This window comes from Hakea prostrata, chromosome 2 (assembly GCF_041222555.1).
Source record: "Hakea prostrata isolate BN-2017 chromosome 2, UWA_Hpros_2, whole genome shotgun sequence".
NCBI classification, from domain to species: domain Eukaryota; kingdom Viridiplantae; phylum Streptophyta; class Magnoliopsida; order Proteales; family Proteaceae; genus Hakea; species Hakea prostrata.
Window position 1 is genome coordinate 25,979,755 of NC_142601.1, and position 5,911 is coordinate 25,985,665.

Here is a 5,911-nt window from a genome sequence, read left to right on the forward strand (position 1 = left end):
AACAAGATGCAATGCAATATGAAACAGATACTGTATATATGCATCTAAACTCTATGTATGCTGGTCTCTATAGGCAAATATGCTTTAAGTCATAGCACCATACTTCTCTGGGTAAGTCTCAGTCACTCGGCTCCGGTTGGTAATGGGTCCTCCATCCCTCTCGGACAATCCATGGATGAGGGTATAGGTCACCGCTCTCTCACATCACCATTGGTCTAAGTATTGGCGCATGTCAGGGTTAAGCCTAGCCCAATGCAAGTCATCTACTCAGTCATATCAACTCAATTCCAGATACGTCCATTCCTCCCCTTTCGGGATCATTTCCAGTATCCTTCACGCTAGAGTCCTCATAGTCCCGGACTACGGATTCATCAACCCTATTGGTTATCCACATATGGTAAACGGGAAGCTCTCATGTCCCCTCACCGATTGGTTACCGGTCTTGAGTGCCCACGAGCCCAAGTCTATCCATATGCAACCCTCCCAATAAATGGCCCCCACAATGTGATTCCTGTCCTCTCACGGGTTGGTTAGCAGTCTTGAGCGCCCAAGAATCCCCATTGCTACCACAGGTCGTTCGGTCTCAATACCCTTCCGACTAGGGTCTGATATAACGGGGACATCCTAGCCAAACACTGCTAGACAGCCCTAGGTATGACATCCAATAATTCGGGAAAGCGTCGATGGGCATCTTCGGAGAACATCCCATACTATTCCCTCCGATGTCCAAGGACAAAAGTGGCCAAAGGACACCTCCCAATCCCAAATCATACCTAATCAATCACATTCTCAAATCATTCACATCACAAATAACCGACATCTCATCATATAAGAGAATATGTAAAAACATGATCAATTCATTAATCAACATACATGAGTAGGCATGCATATATACTTGAATAACAAAATGAAAACACAAGTAAGGTACTACTGTGCTTACAATAGTGTATCATAGTAGAAAGTATAACATCAGTAACGAATCTAAGAGTTTCCAAAATCGGAAACTAACATAAAGGCAATCTATATCATTATGAAGATAATTGTCCTTACCTTAATTATCATCGAAGATAATCCAAAGATCAAAGAGAGAGGTTCCAAACTTAGCAATTAAACCCCTAACAATCATAGATACAACATTAGGAAAGAAGCCTAAAAGATTGGAGAGCATACGAATCAAACTAAGCGAAAAACAGAGCTTCTAACTTCATTGGTCGATTGGTTGGTCTATTGACCCAGTCGACCAACAGGGTCAATACGAAGCAAATACGGGAAATTTGATCCGAAACTCAATCTACAGGGTTCGGAACTTCACGAAACTTAGAGGAAAACTTTAGAATAGTGTTCTAACACTAAAGGAGCAAAGATTGGGCACTAATAATGATTAAAAACACTACCTTCCAATTTGAAATAATAGTTTCCCCAATTGGATAAAAACCCTAGAATTCGATGAAAAATATACTATGAAATCACGGAAAAGACTAGGGATGATTTAGATCTCATCCAAGAAAAAGGTAATCAAAATCAAACATAAGTATGTCATGAAAATTAGATTCAGTCGGCTAAGAAATTAGATCCATAAGAAAAATTAGGGATTCAAAAGGGTCTTACAAGGATTAGGGTTGGATCCCTATGCTGATCATAAACCCTTAAGAAAAGAATAAGATCATGGAAGAGATGGTTGCAAGGATGCAACATCTTCTTCTCAATCTCGACCAAGAACAAGATCGAAAGATAAATCATGACACCGAAGAGATTACTAACCTTGAATTGGCAGATCGGAGATGAGAGACTTCAGATCTTGTGGAGAATTCTTCGAAATCACTGAAGAGAGTTTTAAACGAGTCTTCCCACATTCTCTGAGTGTCTTGGAGGCAGAGGATACTAATAAACACGGAGTGTGCTTAAATAGAGAGTGAAAAACCCTAAAATTGGATTTTCTTGGATTTAACACACTGTTGGTCGACTGGCCCGGTCGACCAATCAATCGACCAATCAGGTCAGCAAGGCCCAAATAGGGAATTGGAGGATCAAATGAACACCAAACCTAAAGAGCTTTTACACACACATCAAGTGACATACCTAGGGTGTAGAAATGCCTTCGAACCAAGTCAGATAATACTCCAAGTCTTTCAACTAATCTCATCTTCAGTCAGGTGCAATTTCCTTTCTAGTTCAGAGCAAGTTTCCATAATTGGAACACCAACATCAACATCCATGGGTTCAGGGTCAAACTTCATATCTACCACTGAGATGGCCCACAGTTGACATCAGACCTACAAACAACAGGGTTTCCTGGTCAAGGTTAGGGCTAGGTTTCACAGTCGAGGTACGCCTCCGACGAGCAAGTTAGTTGCCAAGAAGATGTAAAACTCAACTACCTCCGAAAATTTAAAGTAATAGACTAAGCTTACCTTCCTCTACTCGCTCATGGAGTTTATATAGTTGAGTTGATAGAGTTTGATCGGGAATCAAACTACGGACGAAATGAGGAATCTGCTTAAGATAGAGTAGTGTACCCTACCATAAAGTCTGTCCCCATCATCCTAGTATTTGAAGTGTCATAGACGACTATTAGCTTGAACCTTTGATCCGATTGGCCGAACCGGCGTCATGGTTAGTTCGGTTAGCTAGGTCGGATAGGTTTTCTTGGTTGAGCTTAATCATCATGGTTGTTCCGGTCATTAATAGACACATTGTTAAAAATCGAGCTTATGAAAAAAAAATTAGAAACCAATAAGAAACTAGGGCTCGTTTTTTGCATCAATTCTTATTCTCTATTATTTCCATTTAAATGAAATGAATATAATAATTCATTTTTGGTTAAAAATGAAAAATGATTTGGTGACTTTTTTTAAGAAAAGATTTTCAAATGAAAAATAACTTTAGTATATAAAGAAGAAAAAATTATGCAAGAGCTCTTTGCAGAAACTCTTTTGCTTTCATATCAATCGGTCCTACCAAGTTCCTTGAACATAGCCTTCAACCATCTTCCGCTGCTTCCTTGTTCTTTCCCAACTTGAATATTCTATCTCCACCACCATCTTTCAAGCCACTCGTCACAACAACCCGAACCTCCTCCATAACCTTCACACCATCTCCAAATCTTCCTCCATTGCAGCCCTTGTGGTTGATTTATTCTGCAACCTTGCAATTCCTATTGTTGTTAACCTTAAACATCCCTCTTTACAAGTGCATGCCATGTGGTGTCTTTGGTCTCTCCATCTTTCTTTACCTTGCAAAGATCCATAACCAGACAAACAAAATTTGGAGACTCCTAATTAGTGGAGAAATCAATATATAGAAGATGGGAATTACATTTCCTTAGTTTCACTTACAACTGGTTTTTTTGTTAATTCAATTAAGTGAAGATCAAATATTGTTTTCTTTTCACTTTCAGGTATTAAACGTGAATCATCAAACACTATCAGAGGAGCCAAGTGGGGAGGCAAAATACTGCTACCTACCCTAAGCAATATTTTTCTTCCCAATGAATCCATGGAAGGGTCTTTGATCCGCTTTTTCAAGTTTCTTCTGGCGAAAGTACACTTGTAGCTCTTTAGTCATCTTTCTCCGAAACTCCATAGATATTAAATTAGAATCTGAGACTTGCAAAACCATAGTCACCGAGACTGGTTTCGAAGGAGCTGAAGGTGGAGAAGGAGATGGTGGAACGGATTTTAACCGGTGCAACGGGAGAAGTGCTAACTGGTCTTTGAATTGGGCTTTCAAGATTTGAATTCCTTATGATAATGTAAGACTGGTAGAAGAATTTGAAGGAAGAAGAGGAAGAGCAGGTTGCCCTGGCTGAGGGAGAACTTGAGATTCTAAAGTAGGGAATTGAAAAAGAAGCTACAAACATTTTCTTGTCACCTCTATGGATTAGAGTCTCAGATGCCTCATAGTGTTCCGTTGATATTTTCTCTATTTTTTGTTTGTGTTTGTGGTGGGTTCATGCTTTGAGTTCATTGTGAAACTCATCAAAGGCAGCTGAAGTTTTAGGTACACAGAAATGACTTGCCTCTAGTATCTTTGTTGATGAATTTGTGCAGAAGCAGCTTCAGAAAAGGAGATGGGTTTGAGATTGAAAAAAAGGGAGAAATATTAGGATTGTAGGGAAAAAAATGTGCATTGATCATTTTGACCTCACTTCAACTTGAAAGGTTAAGTGAATTTTCGCATAAATGAACAAAATGAGTTTCTCACCCATATCCATAATAGATAGAAGAAAAAAAAAATCTATTTTGAATTCAAAAGTTTTTCTATTATTTTAAATAAAAATAAAACTGATAATAGATGCCATACACTTTAAAATAATGAAAATTTCTAATTGAGAATGATAATAGATATAAAAAAAAAAAAAAGCCTAAATTTCTCTAAAATTTATTTTTTATTGGTAAATTTTTTAGTCTTTTATGCAGAAAAAACAAACAAAAAAATGCTGTCTGAATGCATTGCTGTCCTAAAAAAATAATTAAAAAATTAAAAAATGAAAGAGAAAAAAAAGTGCCAGGTTGTCATTGTTGCCAAACGGTAGATTGTACCACATACGCTGCAAAATATCTCCAATGGTCAAACCATGAAGTCTGATGGCTAAAAAACATAATCCGTTGGATCTATTTTGTTGCTTATGTGGCATAATCAGTGGTCCACGGCCTAAATTACTAGTCATTCGTCCGACCACAAGGACATGTCTACTTGGCAATCCACATCATCCCAGCTGAATCTCTGCTTCATAGATGGTGGTGTTACCAACATCCCTTCTGCCATGCTGTCAAGTAGTGCTGGCATATTAAGCATCTCCTCCTCATCCACGAACGTCACCGATTCTTCTGTGCTTTCACCTTGCCTTCCTTCTTGAACATTTACCAACTCAGCAGCTGATGTGGAAGAAGTGGCTACAGCTTGCGGCTGATGTGGAAGCAGCTCGGCAGCCTTTAAAGCTGCCACCTGTATATCTCTTGGCGATGATGACTTGGCTTTCGGTAGATTCGACGCTGAATCAGGGAAGTTGAGAAGAGCTGATTTTCCCCTGAGTGCAAGAGCAGCGACGTCGTATGCCCTTGCAGCCATGTCCGGAGATGGGAAAGTTCCCAGCCATATGCGAGATTTCTTATTAGGTTCTCTAACCTCGCAGACCCATTTCCCTCTATTTCTCTCTCTCACTCCTCTGAAGATTGGGTGCCTCGTCTCCTTAAACTTCTTTCTCCCAGCCTTTCTCTTCTGGGTTGTTACCAGACTGGTGCTCGCCGTCGCCGCCGCTGCTGCCGCCTCAGTTCGTACCTGCTGGTGCTCCGACAGCCCTGTGCACCTAACCTGAGAATTCTGGGTTTCACTGGACGAAGACGCCGATGATTCTTCTTCAGACATTCCACGGAACAATTCGAATAAAGAATGTGAGTTTGATTTGACATCGTTTGAGGTGGCAGCTGATTTATAAAAGAGATCGTGTAACCCATAACTTCTACAATATGAACGCAAAAAAGCGACAGAAACATATGTTACACCAAACTGACACAAGAGTCTATATAAATAAACACGTGCTTTTATCGCGTTTGCAAAACCCACGTGCGCAAGAAGTAGCCAAGCGGGTCGGTGTAAGTGTAACGCAGTTTTTAATTGTATTACTGACCACGAAACTAATGCTGACTGGGTCTATAAGAGGAAGTCAACATCTCCTGAAAATCATTTTTGCAACTTTCCTTCATCAACTTTATTTCTTTTTGTATCGTTACTGTCTTTAACCGTCATGGCCGCAAAAACTCCCGACATCCAATCTAAAAGACAAAAAGCACGAGGACCTCATGAGCAACAATTCTAAAACCCCAACCCCCTCTCGTAAAAGAAATACGCATACAAAATAAAAAATAAAACCCACGATATAAAAAAAAGCACAGGAAAGGACAGGAGAAGG

General features: G+C 39.7%; 1 pseudogene; it reads right to left on the reverse strand.

Moving 5' to 3' along the window:
• Positions 1–4,665: 4,665 nt before the first annotated feature.
• LOC149024152 (dehydration-responsive element-binding protein 1D pseudogene) lies at positions 4,666–5,367 on the reverse strand (annotated as a pseudogene).
• Positions 5,368–5,911: the final 544 nt, after the last annotated feature.